Source organism: Fukomys damarensis, unplaced genomic scaffold (genome assembly GCF_012274545.1).
Source record: "Fukomys damarensis isolate Sample0158 unplaced genomic scaffold, DMR_v1.0_HiC HiC_scaffold_39, whole genome shotgun sequence".
Classification (NCBI taxonomy): domain Eukaryota; kingdom Metazoa; phylum Chordata; class Mammalia; order Rodentia; family Bathyergidae; genus Fukomys; species Fukomys damarensis.
In genome coordinates this window covers 65,609,277-65,626,682 of record NW_022900951.1, presented here as the reverse complement: position 1 = coordinate 65,626,682, position 17,406 = coordinate 65,609,277, and positions in this window count along the sequence as shown.

Here is a 17,406-nt window from a genome sequence, read left to right as displayed (position 1 = left end):
TATATATATATATATATATATAGTACTTCTAAGGAATTCTAACTAATACAATAAATATAAATTAATAAATCAAAGGTAAGAGGTCTGAGTATGTCTGAAGGAAATATTAATAAATAACTCCTGTGACAATAGGAATTTACCTGGAGAAATGAGAAAGAAGAATGATCCAAATGCTATTTCTAACATAGATGATTTTTTTTTGGCTAAAATATTTTGGCAAATATTGCTGCCAACACAGTGACTATGGAGTTCCCTTGGCATATTACTCATCAAGTGAACTGTTCTGGCTGTAAAAAGCCTCAGCATTTGGGACAAAAGTGAAAAACAAATATGACATAGAAAAAAGTATTTGGGAGATTCTGACAAGATCTAGAAGAGAGTTAAAGAACCTAGGAGTTACCATGTGCTTAGCTATCTTTTGTGGCCATGCAAATCTTTTCACTATTGCGTTTGACCATGATGTTGAGAATTTAGCCTCAATAGCAAAAAAGTAGTTGTGACTTTAAAAAGTTTCATATTATAATATTTTGTTTTAATTCTATTAATTATACTGACTGGGACTTTTAGTCCCAGAACAGTCTAAAACAGGAAACATTAATAAATATTTTAGTTATTAACAAATTTTATTACCAGTGTTTGGGGAGAAAGATAAGGAAGAACCGACATCAATGATTATATACAGTTTATTTCTATAGTGATTATAAATCAGATTGATTAAATATTTTTTGAAAATTGAATTTAGTTTTGTAATCAAGATGTTATTTATTATGATGAATTAATAGTTCTCAATCATTACATTATCTTTGTTCATATAACAAGACATACCATAGCCTATGAAACAATACTAATTTATTTTTACACATATAAATAAAAATGCAGATTATTTTCAGAAATATCAGTAGAAATGTAAAGTAATATGCTGTTAAAATTGCAAGCAAATTAGCTTCTATGCTAGATAGACATCAACTGATATAAGCAGAGTCCTGTGATTCTGATAAAGGTCTGAGTGTTGGTTCTAATCAATTTGAGATTGTGTGTGCTATTTCCTTTCTATAATGAACATGAAATGAACAAATGATAACACTTTAGTCTTAAATAAATAGAGAACCATATCTGAGTAAGCCAATTAGATTGAAAGGTGTCATCATTAGAGAAACTAACATAGATGCAGGCTAAATAGGTAAGTTCTAAAGACTCCGCTTATGTATCCAATAATTTTTGTTGAGCTTTCAAAATAGCAGGGCCTTAAATCTTTCTGTAATAAAAGGAGAAATTTAGCATGCCAAGACTAAAAGCATACAAAGTTTGAACAAATGGTATGAGCCTTCCTATTACTAATAGGAGATAGCCAAGGGTAGACCATTATGCTGGCTTCATACCCTTGTGGCACCTAAAAATTTGCTGATGTCAAGATTAAATTTCTTATGAAAAAGATGTACTCTATTGACTTTTTAGGTTACTGAAGCTCAGTATTGCAAAGATGAGTGATTTATTGGGGATTTTATGGTAATCACTATATTTTCAGAGGTTTGCAGAGAGAGTGATCTCAAAGTTTTTCTATTTACATAAATTATTGATGATTGATATGATTTCTATAATTTAATTGTCATGAATTCTTCTCCCCAATATCTAAAGGTGAATTGTATTTAGATTTCACAATAATGTCATTAATAATAGATTATTATAGATACTACATTATTAATTATATAATAGATTTCACTTGCTTAAGTGAAATAAATAAGACACACCTGTGCACATACCAAGTAGTTTCTCTGGTGTGAAAAACTAAAAGTGTAAATAAGTTCCAAATTGTATAACTGACAAGGTGAAATAGGAAGAGAAAGGCTAAAGGTGTAGGGGAAGAGGAATGGGTAGGGGAAAGGAAATAAGGGACAAGAAAAAATATGAGAAAAATTAAATTTCACTTGTAATGCAAATAATTATCCTAGAACATGAGTAAAAAAGAAAGACTTTTATAAATAAATAGATATTACATGACTCATTTATTTATTGGAATCAAGAGTCTTCAGGTGTGATACTTTTCTTTCCAAAATCCCTCTGTTACACTCATGCTTTTGTTCAGCAAGGATATATTAATTTTACCACATTATGAACTCATAAATAGGATTTTTAATACCTATTCTAAATAATTCCTTATTCATGTTATTAAACATATTTAGTGTTCTTAGTATTCCTTTATGAATGATATTCATTGTAAGGAGAATAACATTCAGAATGTACATTTTGCACTGGGAAGTAAGTGAAAAGCACATGTGTCATATTGAAATCTGAGTGAGAGTTTGACATGCCCAGTGGAGTAGGATAGCCACTTTAGAATAAACTTAGCTGCAGGAAATAAAAAAGACAAACAAGAAAACAAGTAGAAATATCCAGATGTCATAGTGGCAACTAATAGGTGGCTGTGTTAATCAGCTTTATGTTGCTTTGAAAAAAATTCCTTAAATAAACAAATTGAAAGAAGGAGAGATTTAATTTGACTAATGGTTTCTCAAAGATTTTAGTCCAGGGTCTGCCAGCTGCATTGTTTAGGCCTGTGCACATTAGATATATCATGGTAGAAGGCATGGCAACCAAGAAAAGACAGAGGGGGTGAGGGAGAGAGAATGAGAGAATTAGGAAAAAAGAATTTGCTGGGGACAAGATTTATTTCCCAAGGACATGCCCTCATACACCAGCCAACTGTGTCCCACCTTCTAATAGTCCATTCAGCTATGAGCTCAAGAATATATTAATCCATTGATTAGGTTGCTGCCCACATGGTCCACTCGCTTCCCCAAAAGCCCATTAGCTGGACATTAGGGGACATTTTAGATCCTAACCCTAAGAGTTAATAGAAAATAGTTAATAGAAAATGCTATCCAGTAGGTAACTCGATGTGTGTTCCCCAAATCAGAGGATAGACTAAAAGTGCAGCAGATAGGAGAGTGGAGAAGGCAATGAAGTGTGAATAAAAAAGGGACATGAAGGATTGATCTGGTAAGAAGGGAAGGAGGTAGTAGCCATGGAACTTAAAATGGAGGAGGGGTGATTCTTGAAGGAATAAGAGTGGGACAATGAGATTTAGAGGGAGTGCAAGAGGATAAAGGAGTCTGAATTTAGAAAAGAGTGAGAATAAAGTGTGAAGGCAGAAGTGAAAGAGGACTGGGGAAGACAAAAAGGAGGCTGGAGCAGGTAGGGTATTGTGGTGTTACTATGGAGACAAGCAATAAATTATTAAAATTTGAGGTATTCTAAGGAAAAAAGAATGTATGACATCTGAAGATGAGTTAATTCATTAATTTCATGGCATGAATATAAGTTAATTAATCTACCTTCTATTTTGTTATTTACTGAATTTTCATTTCCTTACTCCAGTGAATATAAACAATGTGAATATGAAGAGTGAATTTAAATAATCTAAATCCTCAAATTAGTTTTGGGCATAGGTGGGTAAATAAATTATATATGTAAAATGTATTAATAAATAATCCTATCCCTTCCAGTACTGATTAAATTTCCATAATATGTATAATAAAGATTAAACAATAGCAATGATTAGCAATAGAACGCAGCAACCTGTTTGGGAATAGGTATTAATTACTGAACGAACTGGCACTATGGCAATCATTTCTACTTGAGGAAATTTATGGTGAGATAGAAGATGGCAACAGGTAGGGCGAGTGTCTCCAAAAGAGTGCTGAGAAGGGCCAGGAATTTACCTCTGTGGTTCTGCCGCCTGCCTCACAAGCACAAGGATCCCCAGTACTAAAAACAAAAAACAAAAACAAAGGAGTGCTGAAGCAAAACATTTACCATGAGGTTGGAGTGAAAGATAAAATCTGATGTGGGAGGATAAATGAAAATAAATCAGCCAGATTAAAATCCAGTGAGTGGAAACAGACCACTCATGGATTTTGCTACTTATTCTCACTCCAGATCCGGCATACAGATTGTCTTAGGAAAGGACTGGACTGAGTGAGAGAGTGAGATGGCCCTTTAGTGTTGGTCTAGTGATAAATAGAAATACAGTCATGTTGCTCTCCTGAATGGGTGCAGCAAAGTGAGAAATTTCCAACCCAGGGATTCAGAGAAGCTTAAAACAAATAGGATAGAATTAATTTCCGTATACCCATGCACCTATCACCAGGGCCAGCGGTTGACACTTCAGTGTCAATGAGTGGCAGGACACAGATGATGATGACAATGATGATGATGATAATGTTACCCATTCCTCCCACATACAACAGGAATGCTCTATGTGGAACACTCAGTGCCAATTTATGAGTGTGAGGGCTACCAAAGGGGACCACCAGCAACTCCCACCTGAGAAATGCAGAAGGAATGGGGAAACTCACTCTAATAAAATTATACAGAACAGAGTCAGAGAGTGACCTACTGGATGCTACTGCTCCTGTGAGAAGGGCTGGAATAAGTAGACATTTGCCCTTAGAGAGAAGGGGAGAGGCTCCTGTACCAGTGACATTTTTGTCACATAATGAGTATGAAAAGGAAGAAATGGAGATGTCTATGATATTTACTCTCCTAAATGGATTTAGGTAATTGGTGCACACAGGTCCTCAAGGATAACAACTAGTGCTCAAAACCAGAACACATGTTTTCAGGGACAGTTCTCAGGCTTCAGAGAGGTAATTGACAAGAGGAAACTTGTAGCTACTTACAACTAGACAGTGATGACAGTGTAGAGGGAGTTGGGGGTAATCTCTGTAACAACAGTATCAAGATTTTTATACTTTTTGATATTCTTATTTTGTTAATTACACTTTTTGTAGTTTTGCTACTTTCTTAAATTTGGGCCATCCCGGAGGTTTTTTTGCTTTGTATTCTCTGTGTCACTATTTTGCTTTCTTCTTTGGGTTTTTACTTTTTATTGCCATTGGTTTGTTATTATAGTTTAAGCTGCAAGAGTTTCCACTTTGACCTTTCTCCATTAGTATTTCTACCTTCCTATCTTTTGACTGTTTCCCTTCCCCATTCTTTCTGTTCTACTCTTCCTTATTATCTTGCTTCCTTGCTATATCAGTCAGTGCTCACAAGAAATCAAGAAACTAATTTCAAATTACTAAGGGAAACCATATTCCAATAAATTGTAGAAAGTTGAAGAATGGAAGAAATTCCTAGAAACAAGTGCATTACAATGACTTAAGACAAAAATGCTAAAAATAAAATAAAAGGAAATCAAATCTAGTCAGTAGCATAAAATCTACCAATAAAGAAAATCAAAGGGCAAAAGTGGATCACTGCTGAATTCCATAAGTCTTTCAGGGAGTGTATTAAATTCTTTAATGAAATTAAAAAGGAAGGAAGTTTTTTACAAATTCATTCTCGGAAGCAAGCATTACCTTGACTCCAAAATCAGGAAGGACTGAACAAAAATCAAACATGTTAATTCCATTCCCCTACCCCTCCCACTTCATTATATTGTATACCTAAAATGTACCAATAAAATTAAAATAAAATAAAAACAAACAAAAACCTATAGACCCATCTCTGTAATGAGTATAGATGCAAATATCCTCAACAAGATTCTGGCAAACAGAATTACACACATCATAGAAAAGATGACATGCCCTGACTAATAGAATTCATACCACAGATTCAAGGATGGTTCGATGTAAGCGAATGAAATGTGATACATCATATAAACAAAAGCAAGAACAAAAATCAACACGATCATCTCAAGATGCAGAAGTAGCCTTTGACAAAATGTACACTTGATTCATGATAAAAAACACAAAAACAATAAAAGTACTGGAATGTAAAACAGGTATAAAAGGATCTTACCTTAATCTGATAAATGCTATTTATGATAAAACTACTGTCAATATCATATTAAATGGAGAAAAGCTAAAACTTTATTTCTAAAATCAGAAATAAGAAAAGTATAGCCATTATAACCACTCCTGTTTAAAATAATACTCAGTAAAGGACAATGTGAAATAGGAAGAAAGGGGCTAAAGGTGTAGGGAAAGTGGGAAGGGTAGGGGAAAGGTAATAAGGGAAAAGAAAAAAATATGAGAAAATGAAGTAATGGAAATGAAGTGTTTGTAAAGTTGGAGGGTGGAGGGGTGAAGGGAGGGAAGGGACAAGGGGAAAAAATGAGAACCAAGACCTGACGTGTAAAGGTACAAGATCCCAATAATGAATGTAACTGTATTGTATACCTAAAATATACCAATAAAATCAATGAGGAAAAAAATAATACTCAAAACATTAGCAAGAGAAACAGGCAAAAGAAAAAAATAAATAGGGTGTATATAGGAATGGAAGAAGTCAGATTATAAGTATTTGCAGGCTAAGTGATCTTTAACAAAGAAGATCCAAAGAATTCCACCAAAAGACACCTAAAATTAATTAAATTCAGCAATATATCAGGATGACAAATCTACACACAAAAATCAATAGCATTTCTTTACACCAATAATGAAACCACTAAGAAAGAAATGAGGCAAATAATATTATGTACAAAAATAGTAAGAATAATTAAATACTTAGGTATTAATTTAACCAAGGGAGTGAAAGAACTCTACAAAGAAAAAACCTTCAGTATTCTGAAAAAGGACATCAGATATAGAAAAATAGAGAGTAGCAGGCCTTAAGCAGGGTGCAGGCCCCACCAGAGTCCCACCAGGAGCAGCATGGTAGTGTGGAGATCCAGACCTCACATGGAAGAGTGCAGAAAGGCCATTTTCTGAGCTCAGGAAGATGGCACAGTGTTAAGCAGTAGAGAGAGGGCCTCTCTGAGGCATGTTAAGAATTGAAACATACTGGGAGAGCAAAGACAGTCAGGGCAATAAAAGGTGAAGTGGTCAGGAGCGGTTGGTGATTTGGGGTCATCACCTCCTTCCAGAACACAGACTCTGTGGGGGAAGGGTGGCTTGAAACTGCAGTATAACCATGCAGAGTTCTAACTCACAGGAGGTCACAGAGCTAAATTCCAGCCTCATAGCCAAAAAGCACCCTTAATTTCAGTGGATTACAGCTGGATCACTGAGATTAGACAGCTCAGATCTGTACATTGCCCACACTGATGACAGCAGAGGCACACCTTGAAAGAGATATTCTTTTCTCTTCTCTTCACTTTTTTGTTCTTCATTTCTCTCTTTCTTGTTCCTGTTTTCTTTTTTCTTGGTTGTTCATATATTAAAGGAGTGTGAATATGGTTTCTAGTTTTCCTGTTGCTCTTAATTTGTTCTGTTCTTCTTTTCACTTGTTCATTCTTTCTTTTCCTCCTGTCCACCAGTTTCCCAAAACTTGCATGATCTTCCTGTGTCTTCTAGCCTTACTTCTAATCTTTCCCTCTCCTACTATTTCTCTACCCCTCAACTCCTGCTAAGTCCCCTCTCCAGAAAGTAAATTCATGATATTAAAGGGTTTATTTACTGAAAACATATTTCTGGTTGGTTCTAGATTTTGATACATAACTATGAGTCTACTTCATGCAATTAAAGGTGGCAGATTAATGGTAAACACAGTTTGTCATTTTTAGACTGCTTTTGTTAATATTGTTAATGCTGATTGTATTACTTTGATGAAGGTGAAACGATTGTTTTATTCAATTGTTCCTCCTGGTATAACCAGACTAAGATTGCCTAAAAGTCATTGCAAACTCAAAACCCAAAGGACAGCCATGCCTGGGATACAATCTGAGAAGTCATTCCCAAAGTGTTCTAAATACTAGAGGAAAGATTCTCGCAATAAGCAACATGCAAGCCTCAACCTGTGGTGGTCCAGCCATCACAACACGAACATGCCTGAGTTGGGGAGTGAGGATTGAGAAAGGAAAGAATGTTCAAATGTCAAATGCCAGTGGGCCATGACTGGCCCCCACACAACCCAAGAATTACACAAAAAAATTAAAAAGTAAAAAATAGAAATGAGAAGACATCTAAACAAGATGTAAACCCAGACTCTCAGCTCACCACCAAATCCAGGGGGCAAGGAATAGTAGATAGAAAAAAGACAAAAATAAACTTTTCCCAGAAGTGATCACAAAAATTTCCCAAACAGAGAGAAATAATTTGACGTGAACATAAGTGAGGCTTATAGAACTCCAACTAGCTGTGATAAAAAAATCTACACTTAGGCATATAATAGTCAGGATTCCAGAAATAAAACACAAGAACAAAATATTGAAAGCAGTTAGAGAAAAGAAACAAATCACCTGCAAAGGAAAGCCCATCAGAATTACAGCAGACTTCTCAACATAAATCCTCAAGTCAAGAAGAGTCTGGAGTGAAGTATTTCAGGCCCCAAAAGAAAACAACCTCCAACCCATATTGATGTATCCTGAAAACTATTTTTTGAAATCAATGGAGAAATAAGGTACTTTCAAGACAGATAAAACATGAGGAACTTCACTCCAAAAAATTCCAAATATATTCTAAAAAAAGACAGTGAGGGTCACAACTTCATGAAGTCCAGAATAAGTCCATCAGGCAAGGCAATACATTAAATGGAAAGGCTAGAAAACAAAAATATTCAACAAAAGGAAAAGATCTTCAGAAGGATGTCAATATGTATTCGTTATAACCATCATTTTTAATAGTTTCAATTCACCAATCAAAGAAATAGACTGGCAGAATGGATTAAAAAGAAAGATAAAAATATATATTTCATACAAGAAACACACTTAATTCAAAAAGAAATTCATAGACTGAAAGTAAAAGGATGGAAAACAATATTCAATTCAACAGGAACCCATAAAAAAGCAGAAGTAGCTATGCTATTTGAAGACAAAGTATATTTAATAACAAAACTAAGAGAGACAAACAAAGTCACTATATAAGTTTAAAGGGGAAGATTCTAGAGGAAGAGATGACAATCATAAAAATATATGCAACTATACAAACAAATATTAACCAACATGCAAAGTAAAATATATATTAATACAGCTGTAGTTGAGAACCTCAATATCCCATGGTCACAAATACACCAATCAACTAGACAAAAAAATCAATAATGAAATACAAGAATGGAACCAAACTCTTGAACAAATAGACTGAGTAGATATCTATAGATTGTTTTACTCTGCAAAATCAGAATAGACATTCTTCTCTCCACATGGATCATTCTCCAAAATAGATGACATGCTAGTTCATAGAACATGTTTTTGTAAATGCAAAGAAATTGAAGTTGTCCTCTGTATATTATCATATCATAGAAAAATGAAATTGGAGATCAATAGCAAAAGAAACCACAAGAACTTCAGAAACACATGGAATTGAATAACACTCTCTTGCGCAAGCAATGGATCACAGAGAAAATTAAAGAAGAAATTGGGCAGTCTCTGTAATTAAATTATACTATCAAAAACCCTGAGAATATATGGGACACAATGAAAGTAGTCCTACAAGGGAAATTCATAGCACTGAATACTCAGGAAAACAAAGATAGCTCAAATAAACAACCTAATGCTGAACGCAAGATTCTAGAAAAAGAAAAAGACATACCCAGAGCTTGTACAAGGGAGGAAATTATAAAAATGAGAGCAGATATCAATGCAATGGAAACCAAAAGAATGATACAAAAAACCTAATGAAGCAAAAGGTTGCTTCTTCAAAAGAATAAAAAAAAAAAAACCCTAAGAAACCTTTAGCCAAACTTATCAAAAAATGTAAAGAAAAGGCTCAAATTCATGCAATTAGGAATGAAAAGGGTGAAATTATAACAGATCCAGGAGAAATTGAGAGGATCATCAATATCTACTTTGAGAACCTATAAGATAGAAAACACAGAAGGAATGGGTGGATTTTTAGATAGGTATGAATTATTAAAGTTGAATGAAGATATTAAAATTCTTAACAAACTCAATATGAATGATTGAAATTGAAAATATATTTACCAATAAAGAAAAGCCAAGGTGCTGATGGCTTCACTGCTGAATTCTACAAGAAATATAGAGGAGAGCTAATGCCACTACTTCTCAAACTCTAATGAAAGTGAAATGGAAGCAACATTCCAAAATTCATTCCTGGAAAAAAACATTAACTTGATTCCAAAAGTTGATAAAACCTAATCAAAAGAGAAAACTAGAGGGCAATCTCCCTCATGAATATAAAAGCAAAAATACACAATAAGATACGTTCAAACAGAATGCAGAAGATCATAAAGATCATATACCTTGACCAATTTAGATTCATCCCAGGGATGTAAGGATAATTTAATAAACATAAATCAATAAATATATTGTACTATATTAACAAGGTCAACAACAAGAAAACCTATGATCATCTCAATAGATTCAGAAAAAGTGTTTGACAAAATCCAACACTCATTCACACTAAGAACCCTGCAGAAAATTGAAAGAGAGTCTTTGGGCCAGGGATTTGGCTCAGTCGTTTTGCTGCCTGCCTTGCAAGTGCAAGGGCCTGAGTTCAATCCCTGGTACCAATAAATAAATAAATAAAATAAAAATGAAAGAGATGGTTCTATCTCTACCTGATAAAAGCAATTTATGAAAAATCAACAGCCAACATCATATTAAATGGTCAAAGACTGAAATCATTCACACTAAAATCAGGAAAAGACACAGATGTCCACTATGACGACTCCTGTTCAATATAGTTCTGGAAACATTAGCTATAGCATTAGGACAAAAGGAAGAAATAAAAGGAATGATGATAGGAAATTAAGAATTTAATTGTCATTATTTGCAAATGACATAATACTCTATATTTAAGGACCAAAAACCTCCACCAAAAGATTTCTAGACTTAAGAAGCAAATTCAGTAGAGTAGCTGGATATAAGATCAATACTCAAAAATAAATAGCCTTCCTGTACATGAACAGGAGTTTCTGAGACAGGTATTAGGGAAACAACTTCTTTCACAATGGAATAAAAAACAAAATATGTAGGAATCAATCTAACAAAGGAAGTAAAAGACTTCTACTTTGAAAATTACAGAACTCTGAAAAAAGAGATTTAATAAGACCTCAGAAAATGGAAAGACATCCCTTTTTCTTGGGTAGGAAGAATGAATATAGTCAAAATGGCCATACTTCCAAAACTTCTACATAGATTTAAATCAATCTTGATTGAAATTTCAAAGCATATTTCACAGAACTAGATTTTTTTTCTTGTATTGAGTTTATTGGTACATTTTAGGTATACACTACAGTTACATTCATTATTGGGATCTTGTACCTTTACATGACAGGTCTTGGTTCTCATTTTTTCCCCTTGTCCCTGCCCTCCCTTCACCCCCTCCTCCTCTCCCCATTTACAAACACTTTATTACCATTTTTTCATTTTGTCATATTTTTTCTTTTCCCTTATTACCTTTCCCCTACCCTTCCCATTTTTCCTATACCTTTATCCATTTTCTTCCTATTTCACATGGTCAATTATTTCATTATGATCTTATGTACTTATACCTTTTCAAACCAGAGAAACTATTCGGTATTTACAGAGGTGTGACTTATTTATTTCACTTAGGAGTATAGATTAACAATCCAAAAATTAATTTGGAAGCAGAAGAGATGCAGAATAGAAAAAGCAATTCTAGGCAACAAAGACATGGTAGAGGATATCACCATCCTCAACTTGAAACCATACTGCAAAATTACTGTGATGAAAACAGCACGGTACTGACAAAGAAACAGTTCTGAGGATTAATGAAACAGATTAGAAGATGCAGAAACTACTCCAGACATACTTAGCCACCTCATTTTTAACAAAGGAGCCAAACACCCTCACTGGAATAAAGATAGCCTCTTTAATTAATGGTGCTGGAAAAACTGAGTTTCAACTTGCCAAAGATTAAAATTAGACTATATCTTTCATCCTGCAGTAAAATAAAATCAAAATAGATAAAAGTGCTAAATATTAAAACAGAAACAATAAACCTTGTAGAAGATAAGCTAGGTAGAACTCCTGAAGACATTGACATAAGAAAAGACTTCATGATTGAAATCTCAGTCACAAGAGAACTAGAACAAAGAATCACCAACTAGTGTCTTATCCTATTAAATAGCTTCTGCACAGCAAGAGAAACCAGCAACAGAGTGAAGAGAACCCAAAATGAGGGAAAAAATTTACCAGCTTTTACTTAAACAACGGGCTACTATCTAAAAATATATATAGGACTTTAAAGGAATAAGACCCCCAAATTGTAAGATCCAGTCAAAAAATGGGCATCTAAAATGAATAGACATTTTTCGGATGAAGTAAAAGTAGCAAATAAACATAAAATTATGTTCAATATTATTTATTATTTATTAGAGAGATGCAAATGAAAACAATGCTGAGTTCCACTTCACTCCAAAAAGAATAGCTGCTATCAAGAAATAAATCAATAACAGATGCTGGCAGGGCTGTGGGGAAAAAGGAACCCTCCTTCACTGTTGCTTGTATTGTAGACTGCAACCACTTTGCAAATCACTGTGGAGATTCCTCAACAAACTAGGATTAGAGATCTCATTTGACTCAGCTCTCCTCCTGGGTATGTTCCAGAAAGAATTAAAAACATCATACCACAATGACATATGTTCACCCATGCTTGTAACAGCACAGTTTTTAACAGTTAAATTTTGGAAATAGCTCAAATGCCCGTCAACTTGTGACTGGATAAAAATAATGTCGGTTTTGAAAAATAAAGTGGAGTACTGCTCAGCCATAAAGAAAGATAAACTAGGCACATTTATAACTAAATGGATGCACATTGAGACCATACTCTTAAATGAAATAAATAGGACATGCACGTGTAAATGCCAAATTTTCTGGTGTGAGAAATTGAAAGTATATATGAAGACTAAAATGTCTAATAGACGCTGTGAAATAGGAATAACACTTTCAAAGAGGAACCAGAACTATGGTGGTGGGGTCAGGGAAAGGAAAGTTGTGAAAGAAAAAATGAGAGAAGCATAAAACTGAAACAAAGCTTTTATAAATCGGGAGGGGTGGAGGGGCAAATAGAAATGAACTTTCCGGAATGGTAGAAAACAAGACTCAAGGTATATCATGTATAGTTACAAATTCTCAATAATGAATGTGATCATAATGCATTCCTAAAAAGTACCAATAAACTTTATGAAAAAAAGAAATAGAAATATATCCCCTATTCCGTGACAGGCAGAATCAGCATTGAAAAATGACCATATGACCAAATGTGTGTATATATCCCAATCAAAATATTAATATTTTGATTAAAATTTATAAGAAGCCAGAAGAGGTCCAGAATAGCAAAAGCAATCCTAGGATACAAGGCAGACCAATGGAACAGAATAGAGGGTACAGAAACAAGCCTCAACACATCGAGTCATCTGATCTTTGACAAAGTAGACAAAAACATATGCTGGATAAAAACTGTTCATGCAAAATTTATTATCTACATACAGAAGATTCAAAATAGACCCATATCTCTTACCACATACTAAACTACAATAAAATGGACAGAATAAAATAAGACAGAAGGGAGGGCAGGGGTATGGGGAAAAAATGAGAACCAAGACCTGTCATGTAAAGGTACAAGATCCTAGTGATGAATGTAACTTTACTGTGTACCTAAAAAGTACCAATAAACTCAATGAAAAGAAAAACAGAGACACTCAAACTATAGGAAGATAAAATAATTAAAGCTCTTGAAGTTAGAGGCATAGTAAATAACTTAGCTAACAGAATCCCAATGGCACAAGAAATAACAACAAGTATCAAATTGGGTTGTATCAGATGAAAAACATCAGTATAGAAAAATAAATAACCGACAGAGTCAGAATGATAACATATTTTTGCCAGCTACACCTTTTACAGAGTATTAATATCTATAATTAAAAAAATGTCAGAAAACTAGACCCTGTATAACAAAAGGTCCAATCAATAAATGGGCTACCAAAACGAATAGAAACTTTTCAAAAGTAAAAATGGTTAATAAAGACATTAAAGAATGATTGACATCTTTGGCTTTGGAAATGCAAGTCAAAACTATCCTCAGGTTCTATCTTCCTCCAGGATGAATAGCTATCATGAAAAAAAAATCAATAATAAATGCTTAAAAGGCTGCCAAACAGACAAACCCTTCTACATCAGTGGTGGTTATGTGAGCTAGTAAAACCACTTTGTAAATTACTATGTAATTCCCTAAAAAAAGTGATAATAGAAATTCCCCTTCATACAGGCATTCCCCTTCTCAATATCTTCCAGCAAGATTTAAACACATCATATTACAGTCATACATGCATATCCATGTTTATAGCAGCACAACTCATAATAGCTAAATCTTGGAAAGACCCTATGTGTCCATCAACAGGTGACTGGATAAAGAAACTGTGGTAAGTATACACAGTGGAGTACTATTCTGCTATAAAGAACAATACATTTTAATCATTTTAAGGAAGAGGGCTGTACCTTGAATTCATAATATTACATGAAATGAATCAGAAAGACAAATTTAAATATTATTTGGCTTTACTTATACAAGGAACTCAATATGTAAATAAATTAAATTGCATAATAGTGACAATAAGAAATAGGGACATAGAACTTTGGCAAATGGGAAGGTGACCAAAATATGTTCGGTGCAAGGGGAGATTAGAAGTAAAAAAATTTAAAGTTTGTCACAAGCATGCACCCTCTGGACATAATGAATGTATTCACTATACTCAGTGAACATGTACAACACTAATAAAAATTAGTTTGAAATATCATTTGTTTTTCTGCAAAACTATCATCATTAATTTATTATTACATAAAACTGTTTTAATGTGATAATTTTAAAGCTAGTATCATAGGTCAAAGTTGTCATAAGAAACTGCAAAAAACACATTATGTATGGATCAACATCACTGTTTATTGATTTTTCATTTCTTTTTAAAACTTTTTTTATTAGTGTATATTTGTCATATAAATTGATCCTAATCATCATAGAGAATTTGTTCCTCTACATAATGTCTTAATTCCTTTTTACACATTCTCCTCCCCTCTCTTCAACCTTTCTTTCACTCTCTAATTTACAAAAGCTTTTTCTTTTTCTTTCATTCTTTTTTCCTTTTCCCTTTCTTCCCTTGTTCCCCTTCTCATTTTAAGATGTTCTTACTTCCCAATATCTATGCTTAATTTTGCTCTAGATTTACATTTTGTGTTTCTCACACAAGCGAAACAACTCAATATTTATACTTGTATGCCTGATTTATTTCAGTTAAGATTATGGCATTGAGGTGCATCCACTTTTCTACAAATTTTGTACAAAGTTTATCCTTTTTATAGTGGAGTAGCACTCCATTATATATAAATGTTCTCTAGTCATCTTTTGATAGGTGTGTGGTCTGTTTATAAGACTTAGCTATATAAATTGTGTTGCTGTAAACATGGATATGCATATGTCACCGTGGTATGATGATTTTGACTCTCAGTAAGATACCTAGGGGACTAGCTGGGTTAAATGGAACTGCTAGTTTTAGTTGTGTGAAGAATCTCCATATTGATTTCCATAGTAGTTGCACAACTTTACATTCTTGCTAGCAATAAACAGGGGTTTCTTTTTCCACAGGGCCTCTCCAGCATTTGCTATTGGTTGATTTCTTAATGATAATCATTCTTTCTGGAGTGAGATAGAATCTGTGTTTTTTTATTGAGTTTATTGATATACAGTACTGTTACATTTATCACTGGAATCTTGTACCTTTACATGTCAGATCTTGATCTCTTAATTTTCATTTCTCAAATGACCAGTGATTGTGAGCTTTTTTTCATATATTTATTTGCTGTATGTATTTCTTCACCTGAGAAATATCTACTCACTTCAGATGCTGATTTTTGAATTGGATGTTTAAATTTGAGGAGTCTGATTTTTTGCATTCCTTATATATTCCAGATGTTGGTCCTTTGAAGAGCAGCTGTAAAATGTTTTTTCCAATTCTGTGAGTTGTCTTTTCACTCTGTTCATGGCTTCTTTGCAGTACAAAAGCTTTTTTATATGAGTGTATCTAAGTTGTTGATTCATTTCATTATTTTATTTGTGATTGGGGTTTTGTTCATAAAGTCTTTGCCTACACCTGTATATTCTATAGTTTTACCTATTATATCTTCCAGCAGATTAAATGTTTCTATTTTTATATTTAGATTTTTGATCCCTTTCAATTTCAGTTTAGTGCATGGTGAGAGATATGGATCTAGGCTCAATTTTCAGCATGTAGAAGGTAGTTTTCCCAGAATCATTTATCAAAGAGGCTATCTTACTTCCAGTGAAGTTGTTTGCTCCCTTTGTCAAAGATAAATGCGCTTAGAAATGTGCTTAAAGTTGTTTCATATCTTCTATTTGGTTCATTGTTTTTTTAATCTGTTTTTATTTATTTATTCTTTGCCAGTACCATGATCTTTTGGTCATGACAGCTCTGTAGTATAACTTCAAAATGGGGGTTGTGATGCTTCTTGCCTTGGCCTTTTAGATGAGAATTGCTTTTGCTATTCTAGGTCTTTTCTGGTTCTAAATGAACTTTAGGATGCTTTTCTCTAGTTGTTTGAGGAATGTCATTGATATTTTGATTGAGATTGCATTAAATCTATATAATAGTTTTCAAAGTATTGCCATTTTCACTGTATTGGTTCTCCCTATACAAGAACAGGGGATATCTTTCTTTTTTAATATGCTCTTTGATCTCCTTTTTCAGAGTACTGTAATTGTCAATATATATGTATCTCACTTCCTTTGTTAAATTGATTCCTAAATATTGCATTTTCAATATTTAATTTTTAATGCTATTGTGAAAGGTATGGTTTCTCTAATTTCTCTTTTTGTGAGTTTGTGGTGCTGTACAGGAACATTATTGATTGCTGAGTATTAACTTTGTATTCTGCTATGCTGTTGGATTTGGTTGTTAACTCCATGAGTCTTTTTGTGTAGTTTTGGGGGTTTTCTATGTAGAGCATCATGTCATCAGCAACTGATAATAATTTAACTTCTTTCTTTTCTATCCATATTCCTTTTATTTATTTCTCTTGTGTAATTGCTCTGGCTAATGTCTTCAGAAATATATTGAGCAGAAGGTGTGGTTGTGGGCATCCATGTCTTGCTCCAGATATAAGAGTGAAAGCTTTCAATATTTGACCATTTAGTATGATATTGCCTGTTGTTTTTTCATAGATAGCTTTTATCAGTTTGAAATAAAAGATGTCTCTTCCAATTTTCTGTAGAGTATTTATCATGAATGACTTTGAACTTTTTCAAATGCCTTTTCTGCATCTATTGAGATGGTAGTGTGGTCTTTGTCCTCGGTTCTGTCAATGCTTTGTATTAAATTTACTGATTTGCCAGTATTGGTCCATTCCTGAACTCCTGGGATGAATTCCATATGATCATGGTGTTTTTTGATAATTCACTGCATTCTTTTTTTTCAGCTTTGAGTTTATTGGTACATTTTAGGGATACAGTACAGTTCCATTCTGTTGGGATC